General features: G+C 27.5%; 2 protein-coding genes across 32 annotated transcripts in view; one reads left to right on the top strand and one right to left on the bottom strand.

Annotated features, from left to right (window-relative positions):
- Positions 1–8675, bottom strand: part of LOC105146634 (Dpr-interacting protein alpha) — a 147258-nt gene extending 138583 nt beyond the window's left edge. For all 4 annotated transcript variants that reach the window (XM_087412786.1, XM_087412785.1, XM_087412787.1 and 1 more), the window contains exons 1-2: positions 8507–8675; positions 6814–7212 (exon numbers count right to left, since the gene is read on the bottom strand). The gene's annotated coding sequence lies outside the window, so the exon portion shown is untranslated. The remainder of the gene's footprint in view (positions 1–6813; positions 7213–8506) is intronic.
- The window catches only part of LOC105146636 (uncharacterized), a 512872-nt gene that overhangs the window by 407178 nt on the left and 88130 nt on the right, over positions 1–17564 (top strand). The gene's annotated exons all lie outside the window — the stretch shown is intronic.

The following is a 17564-nucleotide window of genomic DNA, read 5'->3' as shown; positions in this document are numbered from 1 at the left end:
TTGAAAGGGCAGAGAGCACTGCGCTGTATAGACGTAAATAACGTATGGCGTGTAAACGGCCACGGGATGTGAGATGTAGGCGAAACGGAATGCGAGATTTATGACACGGCGTATTAAAGATTCACTCGTTTTTGACACAATATTGCGCAGTATGGAATACTGAAATAATACATAGGTTTGCATATAGCATGCATATCTCACGAGGGAGATGGCCCCCGAAGTAACATTGAAACCGTGAGGATATAAGAATAATATCCGTCGCGAGGCAAAAGACGACTTTTCGGATGAAAGGATAGAAATCTTACGGCCGGAAAAATACAACAGTGTGTAATAAGTAACGTAATAAACAATTCCGACATTTAAATTGATCGGGTGGAAATTATAGCGCTATAATTTTAATAAAATAACATTATATTAGAATTATTTATTTTAACGTTAAGATTATTGATTAATAAAAATATGTGATATGATTCTACAAATTCGTTGCTCAAATTTATATTGTTGATTTTATAGATTGTTGATTTTACAGTGACTGTCGCATTTTGACTATTTTCTTTTAAATTACTTGATTTCGTCGAATTTCCAATCAATGTACTTGCAAATTGTTCAGAAAAAAGTATTGATTACTGAAAGTAGTTGCTCGAACGGTCGCTATAAATATTCTAATAAATATTTTAACGCGTGGGTAATCCGTTTCTACCTTACTTCTACGTAAGCAGACAGAGAAAGGGAGATACCTATATACGATAAAACGTGATCACTGAAATCGTGAACGATGTTGGAAGTCGCGGTTCACTAAACAACGAAGTTCGATTAGAACGCGAATTAATTAATTAATGTGGGAAGCTTGGTGTTTCCAGAATCCAAGACGAATTCTATACTGTAGATTAACGTCGTTGTAAGGGATTGTCGGACATCTTACGAATTGCGCTACACTCATTCTGATATATTTCATATTGCTTATTCGTTTTTATCTCTTTCTTTGATTTCTTTTTTAAGCCTCAAGTAACACTCACGGAATAGTGCGTTATGAAAATGGTTACATTATACTAATTAATAAATAAACCGAGACATTTGTTGCGAAGATGTCGTGACATAATTTCTTCCTTAGTAAGCAATGAAATTAGTAAATAACTGTATTTTCCGATGCATAAAAACGAAGGATAACAATCATTTAATTAGCGAGTCTAATGGAAAATGGAGGGAAATAGCGATTCGCTTTTGACGAATAAATATCATCGAGGCACACAGAACGTCGTCTGTAAAGACAGTTGCGCGTTTGAAATGCTGAGAAATTGATGCAATTTTCTTAATTACTCCCATCGAAAGGACGGACTGTTATCACCTGTCTACTTCACTCTCGCGATTAAAATAACATCATCGTGCAGCCTTCATTAAGCGATGCTAATTACGACAGCGAGTGAATCTTATAAATAACGGTGTATCACTTATTTTACATTATGAAGAAAATCCATTCAATTCTCGCGACAAACGTATCTTTATTAAATCGTAACAATCTTACGGGAGTGAGAATAATTTGAATAACTTGTCCCTACATTTTACCTAAGATCGAGTCGAGGAGTTATTTCATTTTCGAAATATTTAACACGCGAGTAAATTAAAATCCTGCTTCAACAATTAATTAAAGTGAGCGTGCTTGAAGTGAATACGGAATTCTCGGTATGCCGGTGCATTAAAAATCCACGGCATAGCGTCGTAATTTTTGTGAATGCTGGACATTGCACCTTAATCCAGAAAAGATAATAGCTGCGGTTGTAATATTTAACATGCAAAAAATCCTGTATTCTTATCATTGTAAATTTTACAATTCTCTAAATGATATAAAAAATGAGAAAATCATCGAGTATTTTGATTATTTAACGAAGGATTGTAAATTTCCCAATTTGTATTATATTTTCTTAAGTTTCTTCTGATTAATTTACTATGATGGGTCAATTTCTATTTATTACCGTATAAAAGATTAAAATTCTTTAAATAATATAAAAAATTAGAATGTCAATGAATGCTCTGATTATTTAGTGAAGAGTTTTACAGATGGCACAGATATTTGAGAATTCGATTGAATGTTTATTCATAATTTCGTAAATTTATTACAGTCGAATTAATTCGTGCATGAAATCTACCGATGCCTCTCAATAACGAGATAAAATTGAGGAACTAAAGTTGAGAGGAATCGGCTTTATTCACGAAACAGTCGTTGGCGAAGTGAGTTAAGGCTCTTTTAACGATCAATTAAAGATCGCCGTGTTCAGAGAAGAAAGCAGAGATCCTGGGATATTCGCGTGTTAGAGAATGCAGCAGTCTAAACGAGGGAAAGAGACATTAAGGCGCGAATCTTCGACGGGGAGGGACTTGCAGCTCCGAATATTATTCACACTCAATTTAACTTATTGAGAGCCGCGAGAGACCGCTTGATGGCTCAAGCTGTAATGGCGTAACAATTAATCGCTGAATAGAATTTCCTTCAGTTCTCTTCGACTTCCTGTCATTCATCAAAACGCTCCTGATATCCTTACAAGGCGCAAGTCACGTATTGTTCTGCACCTTAACGCCGCTTTCGGATTTCAGTAATGTCGACAAAAAAATTTGAGGGCCTATGAAAAAGGATGAGTATTTCATCGATTAACCCATATCTTTTGATTCAATAAGGAGATTTTTTATAGAGTCGTCTGAACTCTTTTGCAAAGTCACTTTAAATCAATTTAAACCGATGAAAAATAAAAGAGGAATTTGAAAGGAATAAAGATGTTAAATAAAACTTTATAATACAAGAATTGATCTTTGATAACTTTTTGTCATTTGTCAATAACATTGAATATTGTATGTGACAGAAATAAACGCTTTATATTATATTAAGTAATATATATTTTTTTATTTGATCTGAAAATATTTTTTATATACGTATTACTTTTTAAATAAACAATTATTCAAGTTATATTTATAACAATATCGAAAAAATTAATATCCCGATTGATAATAAAGCAAAGCATTTTTTCTTTTTAAGAAGAAATTAAACTTCTTTTTTTAAATGTTTAACAGTGTTCCTTTCTTTTTTAGAAGAGAATAAATATTTTCTTAATAACACAAGTTATCTTAATAACAAAGTTATAGTTATAAAATTTTACAGATTGCAAATTAAAAAGTAATTTTAATAATTGTAATGATAATAATTTATCATCCAATAGTATTCAATAAATTAATCCTCCGCGTGGTCCAATGTTTTTTCTAGTCCTACCGAAACACAATCACTGATTGTGTTTCTTCGAAGGGGCTTTTGGCTTTAAAAAATCTGAAAAAATTCTGATACATTTTTCAATGTTCAACAATACGATTTTACAGTAATATAACATAAAACGTTTTTCACTTTTTTTGTATGTATTCGAATTCAAGGCAGAATAATTCAAAATTGAAAATTTACTTAAGAGTTCAAAGCCTCAGTTGAACTATGGAACTTAATAACATAATTTTACTTTTTTAACTTGTAATTATCATTGATCAATTTTGTACACTCATATTGATGAAAAGAAGTTGCTTATTTACATTTTAACTTTTTAAAATATCCAAGTTTCTTCTCTCTTTCTCTCTCTCTCTCTCTTTTCTCTCTCTTTCTCTCTCTCTCTCTCTCTCTCTTTCGGATAAGATTAAGATTTTCCAATCAGATTACATATTTTTATCAATTTTTTCCTGTTTATTACGTCTCCCTAACTTATTAAAGTTTATCTTATTTACTCTCTGGGATACGTTCGAATTCCCCATCCGAGTGATGTGTATCATTTTATATATATCTTTCTTGTATATGTTCATTAAATGTTAAATAAAGATAAGATGATATTTGTGTTCGGGTGATCCCTTTGTAAAACAGAAATTTGAGGGTAATTTAAAAAAAAGATGATTAACACAAAATTCTGATAGGAATATAAAAATAATATAAAACAATTTTTGAGACGAATTTAAATTGCTTCATGTTTCTTACGAATAGGTGTTAGTAAATTAATTAGTCTATACAGAACAAATTTTCAAGGCATGCTTTGAAGATATCTAGAAGATCGTCTATGCTCTTTAAATGTCCTAAGGATGTTTCTTAAATAAAGTATGCTGTATGGATCATAATTCCATTATATTTTACCATTGAATTATTTGTCAAGTGTTTAAAAATTTACATGATCTAGTTTAAAATTTATTCTTTTCTTTAAAAAATTAAATTATATCTTTTGATTTCACTTTTTTTTAGCAATTTATTGTACTATCATTTGTAAAGGCATACAAAAATGAGAATGTATGTACGTGATATGAGTTTCTGCAATTTAATCAGCTTAAATCCATGAATTCGTTAAGTTTAAATAACTATACAGATCAATTATAACTACAAATAAAATTTTCATCAATGAATAACATTGATTAGATACTGATAATGAAAGTCTGATATCTAATGAATTTTGCTTGATACTGACTGTTGATAACTTTGCTTTTGCTGACAACCAACAAACTTATGTTCTTCAGTATCAATATGTATCAAAGAAGAATTATTCATACTAGTCATCAGTTGTTGATAAATTGGCGATTCGAAATTTTTACTCAGGTTTCTCTTTGAAATAAATAAGATCTTATTTATATCAGAGATAAACCTGAGAATGGACATCCCGGCCTTCTCCATATACCAAATCTCGTAGGGTAATATCCACATTTTTGTGGTTCTTTTCCATGCTAATACGTAAATTAAACAAGAACAAACAATGAAAATTGATTATTTGTCTTTGTCTGATCCACGTAATAGAATAGAAAAGAACCACAAAGACGTGGACATTACTCTATGAAATTTGGTACACGAAAAAGGCCGAGATGTCCACTCTCAGATTTCTCTCTGTTTATATTCAACTAATAAATGATATTTTATATATACAGAATGTATCTGAAATAACACTCACTAATCATACAGTGCTATTTTCATAAAAAACTGATTAGAAAAGTCCTCTACCATTTTACAATTTTGGCAATAGATAACGAGATATTAATTTCTAAAGATTGTCGAATAAATGGATAAAATCAAAATATAAGACAATTTTAAGATATTATTCAGTGTTCCTTGCGAAATATTTTGATGATATTTCTCAAAAAACTTTTAAAGATATTTTAAAGTTGTCTTATACATGATCGATTTTAGACATTTTGCTCATTAGGTAACTACTAAAAAATATTGCGAAAATTATAACTGCAAAATGATAGAGGACTTTTTGAACGTTATTTCAGATACACCTTTATGTACAGAGTGTCCCAGAATAACCGCCAAATATACATATATAATTATTTTAGAAAAAATATATAATTATTTTATCTCTAAATTTTAAGTAACTCTCCTTTTATCTAAATTATGTAAAAGGAAAATTACTTAAAAATTACTTCTGCAACAAATAAATTAAAATCCAAAAAACTGAGTAAAAAAATAACTTATAATAATTAATTTAAAAAATAATTGCTATATGAACGCATGTAGTGTGCATGCGTTCATGCAAAATAATCATACAATTCATGAAAAATAATTCATGAAAAATAATCATACTATTACGAAAATATAATTTTTGTAAGCATTGAATCCATTATTTAATTAGATATAAACAATCATGTATTATCTAAAATAAAAATTTTAAAGTATTATTTAAATTTTATACAAATCTATTTTTGCTAAGATCTTTAGAGAATATATTATATATAATTATTTTAGAATTATATATTTTATAAAAAAATGCACAATTATTTTAGATAATACATAATTATGTTATATCTATAATTAAATAATTCAAAATTCAATGCTTACAAAAATTATATTTTCATAATTGTATGATTATTTTTCAGCAAACTGCATGCGTTCATATAGCAATTATTTTCTTAGTAAAAATAAATTTGTATAAAATTTTAAAGTATTATTTAAATTTTATACACATTTATTTTTGATTTAAGATCTTTAGAGAATATATATAATTATTTTAGAAAAAATATATAATTATTTTATCTCTAAATTTTAAATAACTCTCCTTTTATCTAAATTATGTAAAAGGAGAATTATTTAAAAATTACATCTGTAACAAATAAATTAAAATCCAAATTAAAACTGAGTAAAAAAATAACTAATAATCATTACTTTAAAAAATAATTGCTATATGAACCCATGCAGTTTGCTGAAAAACAATCATACAATTTTGAAAATATAATTTTTGTAGCATTGAATTTTGAACCCATTATTTAATTAGATATAAAACAATTATATATTATCTAAAATAATTATACATTTTTTTATAAAATATATAATTCTAAAATAATTATATATATTCTTTAAAGATCTTAGTAAAAATAAATTTGTTTAAAATTTTTAAATATTTAAATTTTATACAAATTTATTTTTGCTAAAATTTTCTTTAGAGAATATATATAATTATTTTAGAAAAAATATAGTACTTTATCTCTAAATTTTTAATAACTCTCCTTTTATCTAAAATCTAAATTATGTAAAAAGAAAGTTACTTAAAAATTACTTAAAAATTTTATACAAATTATTTTCGCTAAGATCTTCTTTAAAAAATATATATACAATAATTATTTTAGAGAATATATAATTACCTTAGAGAGAATGTATAATTATTTTATAGAATTACTTTATATAATTATTTTCTAGAATTATTTAAATCATTTTATTTAACAATGATTTAAAAATAATCATTTTTAGATTATTGTCAAGTAAAATGATTTAAAAACTAGCGAAAAAAGATTAATATTACACAAATAAAAAATAATATTCACCGCCAGGTTGCTCCATCAGTGCCCGATGTCTCTCCCAGACCTCCACCTCCTCTCAGAATATGCACAGGACACCCGCGTAAAACACTCGCGAATACACTGTAATCGCGCGCGGACTATAACTTGAGTCCAATAACTAGAACGGCACTCGCGAAACGCGCGACGCGACGAACCGGCTGCGGTTCGTTCATTTTCAAGTAAATCGGCGACGTTAGCTTCCCCGTTGGATTTTTACACGAAGAGAATGATTTTACTCAATATCTAAAAATTTATCTAGATATATACATTCAGACATATCCGAAAATTTTTAGATATTTGAGAAAAATCATTCTTTTCGTGTAAAATATCCTCTGGGTACTGAGCCCCCTCACCACGTCGTGTACCCGTGAGAGGGAAGATAATCTGAAAAATGTAATAAATAGCTATATTACTATGCTATTATTGCAATCGGTTAACTTTTAGAAACGCATATCACGTCTGCAATCCGTCCGTTATCACTGCGAAAAAGTCAAAGCAGATAAAAGGGCTGAATCTTTTTTTATTTATTCATAGATAATGTCTGTAAGATATGATTAGAATCTATAAAATAGGCTAGAGATAAATAAAAGGAAGAAATGTTTCTTTTATTAATTGTTCCAAAGTTACGGTTAATTATTTAACGGATCGTAACGAAAGATGCACAAAAACAAAAATTAATTCAATTATTAAACTGTATTAATTGTATTGAAAGCAGGAATTGCGACTTTTTTGCATGAGAGTATTCATATCAACGTTGCTTTTCTATGACTCGTGCGATACCGTCCGTACAAACAAGTAGTCGTGTCGCATACTGCTCCTCTTCACATTTCTTTTTGAAACATATAATAATCACAAAAAGTGCTAGGTATAATACGAAACATTGTATTTTATGAATATTCACATAATACGATTACTAGTATGAATAATTATTCATAAAATATAATACAACGTTTCATATTGTATTAGACATTCTCCGCGAAAAAGATTTCAAAAAGTAATGTGAAAAGAAGCCACGACACAGCTACGTTGTTTGTACGAGCTTCGGTAAGGGAATAATAACTGCGCGATAACTAGGCGTAAACATGACGCGCCGTTCCGTGCCACCTCGTACCATCCCCAACCGAAGGTCACGCGCCAACCGTCGAAATACTACGTACTAACGTACGCCTATTACAAAATCAGTAAAATAATATTCGTAATTACGTTTTAATATTCTTCGATGAATATTACACGATGCTTTATTGTACACGATGATTTACGTTTTATTTCGTTACGCACACAACTCATCTATATATTAGACCGCTATTCATAGTCAGGGCTTATATTCAAGACCGTATAGTTAATTATTAAGTATAATTTTAAGAAGTATAATTTCACGAATTAGAGATATTAACATCGTATTAACATCGTAAGACATTACTTAAGACAGTCTTGAAATAAGAACGGACTATGAATACCGCCCTTAAATATCTAATTAATATATCTGTAAATGTGTAATATATGATATTTCTATTTATATCCATTATTGTATTTAGTCCAAATTGTTTCATAATTCAAAAAATGTTTGCGTTTATCTTTACTTAAAGAATGTATATTATTAATCTTATTATTAATCTTTATTCGAACGTAAATCGTCAAAGAGAGTAATAAAGATTGAGATATAACTCTGAGTACACACCTTAGTTTTGAGCAATATTACTATTTCAGCATCCTTATGTAATTAATTATCAGTTCGCGTTCGTGAATCTCTAATTTTCGTAGATTAATGCGCGAGCGACTCACGCCACACGTCCGTCTTACTGCGAAGTCGTCGAACAAATGCCAACGTGATGACGCGGTCGACCACCGCACCGCGCCCCCCTACGCCTTCGACTCGCGACCCACCGCTTTTCGTCGCGCGCGACCCCCTTCCCCCCCGAGTTTTTCGCCAGATGTTGTTTAGATTACACTCAACTATCGCGTTTGAAAAATATTGAACGGTTAGTACAATTATTCAAGTATTTATATGATTTTGACAAACGGATATCGCCGTACATTTTGCGTTTTGCTTTGTAGCATCTCGGGCACAATCCTATATTACTTGCATGGTTCTCTTAAACGAATTAGTAATTATTCGCGTGAGATATTTTTGATATTTTCAATAATTCTCAATTTTCATACTTCTTTTTAATGATCCATTCTTCAATAAAGATTGATAAAATATTATATATATGTTCTTTATATAAAGATAAACGTAAATTTTCCTAATATCGTGAAACAATTTGTACCGAATACAGCTTTAGCTAAGAGTACTAAACATCTTGTTAATCATTATTTAATTTTTCAGTTAATAAATTAATTTAAGACACTACTAACGCCGATCATGGCTCGATAAAATAACATACGAATTATTCAAAATAAAAAATAGAAAATAAGATTCAGAAACTCATTTAAAATATAAAATCGTAGGAATATGTGCAAAAAGCAGGTGCAAAAAGCTTGTTTAAAATAAAAGATATAAAATAGTTTCCAGAAACTTATATAAAATATTAAATAAGAAATAAGTCAGAAGTGTAGTTATTTAAAATAATGAATTAATATTAAATAACGCTTTTAATTTTTTTATTTAAATTACATACTTTAATTTTCGTCGCTTTTGCAAGTAAATGAAAATTATTAAACGGTTCTTACGTACATTTTGACATCTTTAGAAAGTATTTGTAAAGTTGGATATTTATAACAAATTGTATATAAATTGTTATAACTAAATATAGTTGACAAAATGAGAAAACTATTTTTTTATACAAAAATTTAAAATTCTGAAGCAAAAATATTTAAATATGTTTCATATATAATATATATAATAATATATGTTTTTAAATATGTACATTATTCCAATTATAAAATGTTTTGAATGTCAATAAGATATTTTAAGATATTAAAACATATTTATCCTTTAAATATTTTTGCTTCAGAGTTTTAAATTTTTGTATAAAAAAATAGTTTTCTCATTTTGTCAACTATATTTAGTTATAACAATTTATATACAATTTGTTATAAATATCCAACTTTACAAATACTTTCTAAAGATGTCAAAATGTACGTAAGAACCGTTTAATAATTTTCATTTACTTGCAAAAGCGACGAAAATTAAAGTATGTAATTTAAATAAAAAAATTAAAAGCGTTATTTAATATTAATTCATTATTTTAAATAACTACACTTCTGACTTATTTCTTATTTAATATTTTATATAAGTTTCTGGAAACTATTTTATATCTTTTATTTTAAACAAGCTTTTTGCACCTGCTTTTTGCACATATTCCTACGATTTTATATTTTAAATGAGTTTCTGAATCTTATTTTCTATTTTTTATTTTGAATAATTCGTATGTTATTTTATCGAGCCATGATCGGCGTTAGTAGTGTCTTAAATTAATTTATTAACTGAAAAATTAAATAATGATTAACAAGATGTTTAGTACTCTTAGCTAAAGCTGTATTCGGTACAAATTGTTTCACGATATTAGGAAAATTTACGTTTATCTTTATATAAAGAACATATATATAATATTTTATCAATCTTTATTGAAGAATGGATCATTAAAAAGAAGTATGAAAATTGAGAATTATTGAAAATATCAAAAATATCTCACGCGAATAATTACTAATTCGTTTAAGAGAACCATGCAAGTAATATAGGATTGTGCCCGAGATGCTACAAAGCAAAACGCAAAATGTACGGCGATATCCGTTTGTCAAAATCATATAAAATACTTGAATAATTGTACTAACCGTTCAATATTTTTCAAACGCGATAGTTGAGTGTAATCTAAACAACATCTGGCGAAAAACTCGGGGGGGAAGGGGGTCGCGCGCGACGAAAAGCGGTGGGTCGCGAGTCGAAGGCGTAGGGGGGCGCGGTGCGGTGGTCGACCGCGTCATCACGTTGGCATTTGTTCGACGACTTCGCAGTAAGACGGACGTGTGGCGTGAGTCGCTCGCGCATTAATCTACGAAAATTAGAGATTCACGAACGCGAACTGATAATTAATTACATAAGGATGCTGAAATAGTAATATTGCTCAAAACTAAGGTGTGTACTCAGAGTTATATCTCAATCTTTATTACTCTCTTTGACGATTTACGTTCGAATAAAGATTAATAATAAGATTAATAATATACATTCTTTAAGTAAAGATAAACGCAAACATTTTTTGAATTATGAAACAATTTGGACTAAATACAATAATGGATATAAATAGAAATATCATATATTACACATTTACAGATATATTAATTAGATATTTAAGGGCGGTATTCATAGTCCGTTCTTATTTCAAGACTGTCTTAAGTAATGTCTTACGATGTTAATACGATGTTAATATCTCTAATTCGTGAAATTATACTTCTTAAAATTATACTTAATAATTAACTATACGGTCTTGAATATAAGCCCTGACTATGAATAGCGGTCTAATATATAGATGAGTTGTGTGCGTAACGAAATAAAACGTAAATCATCGTGTACAATAAAGCATCGTGTAATATTCATCGAAGAATATTAAAACGTAATTACGAATATTATTTTACTGATTTTGTAATAGGCGTACGTTAGTACGTAGTATTTCGACGGTTGGCGCGTGACCTTCGGTTGGGGATGGTACGAGGTGGCACGGAACGGCGCGTCATGTTTACGCCTAGTTATCGCGCAGTTATTATTCCCTTACCGAAGCTCGTACAAACAACGTAGCTGTGTCGTGGCTTCTTTTCACATTACTTTTTGAAATCTTTTTCGCGGAGAATGTCTAATACAATATGAAACGTTGTATTATATTTTATGAATAATTATTCATACTAGTAATCGTATTATGTGAATATTCATAAAATACAACGTTTCGTATTATACCTAGCACTTTTTGTGATTATTATATGTTTCAAAAAGAAATGTGAAGAGGAGCAGTATGCGACACGACTACTTGTTTGTACGGACGGTATCGCACGAGTCATAGAAAAGCAACGTTGATATGAATACTCTCATGCAAAAAAGTCGCAATTCCTGCTTTCAATACAATTAATACAGTTTAATAATTGAATTAATTTTTGTTTTTGTGCATCTTTCGTTACGATCCGTTAAATAATTAACCGTAACTTTGGAACAATTAATAAAAGAAACATTTCTTCCTTTTATTTATCTCTAGCCTATTTTATAGATTCTAATCATATCTTACAGACATTATCTATGAATAAATAAAAAAAGATTCAGCCCTTTTATCTGCTTTGACTTTTTCGCAGTGATAACGGACGGATTGCAGACGTGATATGCGTTTCTAAAAGTTAACCGATTGCAATAATAGCATAGTAATATAGCTATTTATTACATTTTTCAGATTATCTTCCCTCTCACGGGTACACGACGTGGTGAGGGGGCTCAGTACCCAGAGGATATTTTACACGAAAAGAATGATTTTTCTCAAATATCTAAAAATTTTCGGATATGTCTGAATGTATATATCTAGATAAATTTTTAGATATTGAGTAAAATCATTCTCTTCGTGTAAAAATCCAACGGGGAAGCTAACGTCGCCGATTTACTTGAAAATGAACGAACCGCAGCCGGTTCGTCGCGTCGCGCGTTTCGCGAGTGCCGTTCTAGTTATTGGACTCAAGTTATAGTCCGCGCGCGATTACAGTGTATTCGCGAGTGTTTTACGCGGGTGTCCTGTGCATATTCTGAGAGGAGGTGGAGGTCTGGGAGAGACATCGGGCACTGATGGAGCAACCTGGCGGTGAATATTATTTTTTATTTGTGTAATATTAATCTTTTTTCGCTAGTTTTTAAATCATTTTACTTGACAATAATCTAAAAATGATTATTTTTAAATCATTGTTAAATAAAATGATTTAAATAATTCTAGAAAATAATTATATAAAGTAATTCTATAAAATAATTATACATTCTCTCTAAGGTAATTATATATTCTCTAAAATAATTATTGTATATATATTTTTTAAAGAAGATCTTAGCGAAAATAATTTGTATAAAATTTTTAAGTAATTTTTAAGTAACTTTCTTTTTACATAATTTAGATTTTAGATAAAAGGAGAGTTATTAAAAATTTAGAGATAAAGTACTATATTTTTTCTAAAATAATTATATATATTCTCTAAAGAAAATTTTAGCAAAAATAAATTTGTATAAAATTTAAATATTTTAAAATTTTAAACAAATTTATTTTTACTAAGATCTTTAAAGAATATATATAATTATTTTAGAATTATATATTTTATAAAAAAATGTATAATTATTTTAGATAATATATAATTGTTTTATATCTAATTAAATAATGGGTTCAAAATTCAATGCTACAAAAATTATATTTTCAAAATTGTATGATTGTTTTTCAGCAAACTGCATGGGTTCATATAGCAATTATTTTTTAAAGTAATGATTATTAGTTATTTTTTTACTCAGTTTTAATTTGGATTTTAATTTATTTGTTACAGATGTAATTTTTAAATAATTCTCCTTTTACATAATTTAGATAAAAGGAGAGTTATTTAAAATTTAGAGATAAAATAATTATATATTTTTTCTAAAATAATTATATATATTCTCTAAAGATCTTAAATCAAAAATAAATGTGTATAAAATTTAAATAATACTTTAAAATTTTATACAAATTTATTTTTACTAAGAAAATAATTGCTATATGAACGCATGCAGTTTGCTGAAAATAATCATACAATTATGAAAATATAATTTTTGTAAGCATTGAATTTTGAATTATTTAATTATAGATATAACATAATTATGTATTATCTAAAATAATTGTGCATTTTTTTATAAAATATATAATTCTAAAATAATTATATATAATATATTCTCTAAAGATCTTAGCAAAAATAGATTTGTATAAAATTTAAATAATACTTTAAAATTTTTATTTTAGATAATACATGATTGTTTATATCTAATTAAATAATGGATTCAATGCTTACAAAAATTATATTTTCGTAATAGTATGATTATTTTTCATGAATTATTTTTCATGAATTGTATGATTATTTTGCATGAACGCATGCACACTACATGCGTTCATATAGCAATTATTTTTTAAATTAATTATTATATTAGGTGTTGGAATTAATTCGTAGCGTTTTTAATGAAAGAATGTTATTTATTTCACATGAGCATTAAAAAATACATTAATGAAAGTCCTATCACTTCCCATCACTTGTAAAACGCTACGAATTAATTCCAACATCTAATAATATTTATTTTTTTACTCAGTTTTTTGGATTTTAATTTATTTGTTGCAGAAGTAATTTTTAAGTAATTCTCCTTTTACATAATTTAGATAAAAGGAGAATTACTTAAAATTTAGATAAAATAATTATATATTTTTTCTAAAATAATTATATGTATATATATCATATGCTGGTAGACCGAACTAAACTGAATCGAAAAGTCCTTCATCATTTTATAATTTTTACAATAGTTAATAAGTTATATTATTAATTAATAAAATTCGCCGAATATTGGTTTTCAATAATTTTTTACTATAAAAAATACTATCAATTGTACAAAAAACAGCGAGAGATAAGAATTATTTATTTTTTTCTCATAGATCGAGTTCTGAGAATTTTTTTATAATTTTTTAGCACTGCACTTTCTCATGTTGGTAAAAATAATTAATAAAATAAAAAAATAATTAATAAAATAATCAATAAAAAAATCTAGTATTAGAAATTTGATAAAAAATTCTGAAAAAATTCTTAGAGCTCCATGAGAGAAAAATAAATCATTTTTGTTTTTTGTTGTTTTGCCGCAAAATTAATAGTATTTAAGTAAAAAATTATTGAGGATTAATATTTGGCCATAGTTTAGTAATTAATATCTGGTTAACTATTGAGAAAATTGCAAAATGATCGAGGATTTTTCGATTCAGTTTAATCTGTTCTGTTAGCATACAAAATATTTGAAGTTCTGGAGCACCCTGTGTATAGTTTTATTTACATATATAAGATATTAATTATATATGTGTGCATATACATTATATGTAAGATCTTATTAGCTAAACGATTATGAATACTGGTCTATGAGAAGTAAGCTCTGTAAATCCAAAAATAATTATCAGATAATTGTATCTTTGATTGTCATTGATAAATAAAATGAGTGATATTTATTAGTATCTTATCATGATGATTGATGTTGTAAATAAATTAACAAATATCTCTGTTTTTGAAATTTAAAATGTCTGTGAAATTTTCCAACAGAAGGTAATGCACAAGACAAAAACTAGAATCCTATAATATCAGCAGTAGGATTTATTTCGGATTTTGTCAGCATTTGATAACACCTGTTTTATAAATAGATTAAAAATTTAACAATTTGTTTACAATTTAAGTTTATATAATACTAAGAATTTTATTTATTTTGTTACACAACAATATTAAAAAACATAAATTCTTTGTAAAACTATAATCCACACATTTTTATTGAAGCTTAACAACAAATGATAAGATTTTTTGTTGCATAACTTAGAGGATACTGTATTGAATGTATGTTTGAAGATAATGGAGACAATATGTGATAATTAAAGTGATAAAGTATTAACTTCTAAAAGAATTAATAAACAATTTCATGTTAAAATATAACAGAATTATTAACTAATTAAGCCATTCTTTTAAAAACACAAATGCTATATTGATTTCTGTAGAAAAATTATGTTTCATATTCTTTTCCCATTCTTATTCATAGAATTTTATATCTATCATATTTGTAATCTTTTTTTTAGATTACTTTCAAATTTTTGTTTTACAGAAAGTAAATATAGAAAGATTTGTGATATTATCTATCGCCATTGAAAGACAGTATTCGATGCTTTCACGATCCCATCTCTCTTAGGAAAAAAATCAGTACGAATCAGCAATAGCGCGTGGAATCAATGTATCATAAATTCTCAGCGGGAGAGTAACATGGCGAGAGAACGAACGCGTTTGCTTCCGGTTCTTTATCTCGTCCTCCTTTTCGCCACCGTCGTTGATTCTCTGCTGGCTCCTCTTCTTTCTCGGATGTACCTATCTGTTTCTCGTCGACTGCGAAAGATAGCCGGCAACCGAATAATTCATTTTCGTCGGAAGTTTCACGTCTCCGTTCCACACTGCGCAACATCGCCCAGCGGCGCGTTCTCCGGCACGGCCGTCCGTTTCCGGTCTCTCCGGAAACGCAACCGTAAATCGCGGCCACTGCAAATGTATGCGCACCCCAAGTAATCAAGTACGTGGTCGCCATCATCCAGCGGTCGCTCGTAATGAATTTCTTACTAGCAGAAATATTGTGGATGTGATATGGAAGTAAAATTTGCGATTAATGTATTTCGAGCGTGTAGCAATTGAAACGATTTTACACGTAGATAATATATCTTCCAACAGAAATTTTTGGCGAATTCATATTACAGTACTAAAAAATTAATTTTAAAAATTCTATCACGTATAATCTGATATGGAGATTGACTTTTATTAATAGAGAAAAATTTTCTTTTAAAAAAATTTACTTCTAGATTCTAAATATGAATGTATGAAAGATATAATAGACCTTTTTTCTATACGTATGTTATAAATGATTTAATTTTTTTTATCTTTTTTTTGGTGAGCTTATAACCGATTTGTTTAATCTAAATTGTTAGATGCCAATCTTTTTCGTAATTTTTTGGTATTTTAAAAAAATGTCAGTTTTCTAAAAAATTTGAATTTAAAAAAAAATATTTCTCCAAACAAAAAATGTTTTAATTACTTTTTTGAACACTTTGGATTGTATCGATTTATAATTTATATAGTTAATATGTCCCTTTACTCTATAAAAGATGTTTTAAAACTGCTTTACATTTTTATTTTGGGTTTTATCCTTTCGAAAAAAAATAAAAAAAATAATTTTTTAAATAATTTAGACAATTATTTTTAAAAAATTATCTTAAAAATTATTGTTTTAAATGTGTTTTCAAGAAAAGGTTAATAATTTAAATTATGCCGGTTCAATATTAATGTCACATTAATAAATGTTAAATGTTGCTGATATTAATTATTTCTATAAAAATAGTTAACGAAGTTAATAAATAATTAAATGATGTAATTATATGTTGCACAATATAATTACAAATGCAAATACAAATAAAATTTAGAAGATTACTGCTGTTGACTAGCGAACATATGTAATTAAATCATTTGTAATCAAGAAAACCAAATTAAATTGCATAATATATGATATTTAAGTGATATTTTACAAAATGCAACAATTTAAATTTCATAACGACATAGAAAATTTCTCACACCATATTCTTTCAATCTAAAAAAATTTAGAAAGTTTCTTTAATAAAATAATTATTAAATAAAAAATATTTTTATAAATACAGATAATTCTTGCAATAACGTTATCTTTACATTTTTTGTATATTTAATTGAAATTAAATTACGTATTTTATTTACGCTAATCTATAAATGCGTTTAGGTATTATGTCAAATTCTAATGCGAATTACGCAATTTATGACTTATTCGGTGAACAAACTTGGCTATTAACTCACCGACTAATATAAATCTAGTTATTATTGTGTAGTATGCTTTAACTTTAAAAGGCTCAATTATAGACTTTGTTAATATATTAAATTACATATTTTAATTCTGTAATTAGTGTATAGCTAATTACATATTTATTTTAATCACGTGTTACACAATCTTATTATATTAATGTAACATT

The sequence above is a fragment of the Acromyrmex echinatior genome, chromosome 13, assembly GCF_024713525.1.
Source record: "Acromyrmex echinatior isolate Ae372 chromosome 13, ASM2471352v2, whole genome shotgun sequence".
In the NCBI taxonomy this organism is placed as follows: domain Eukaryota; kingdom Metazoa; phylum Arthropoda; class Insecta; order Hymenoptera; family Formicidae; genus Acromyrmex; species Acromyrmex echinatior.
This window is presented reverse-complemented; position numbering and strand designations above follow the sequence as displayed.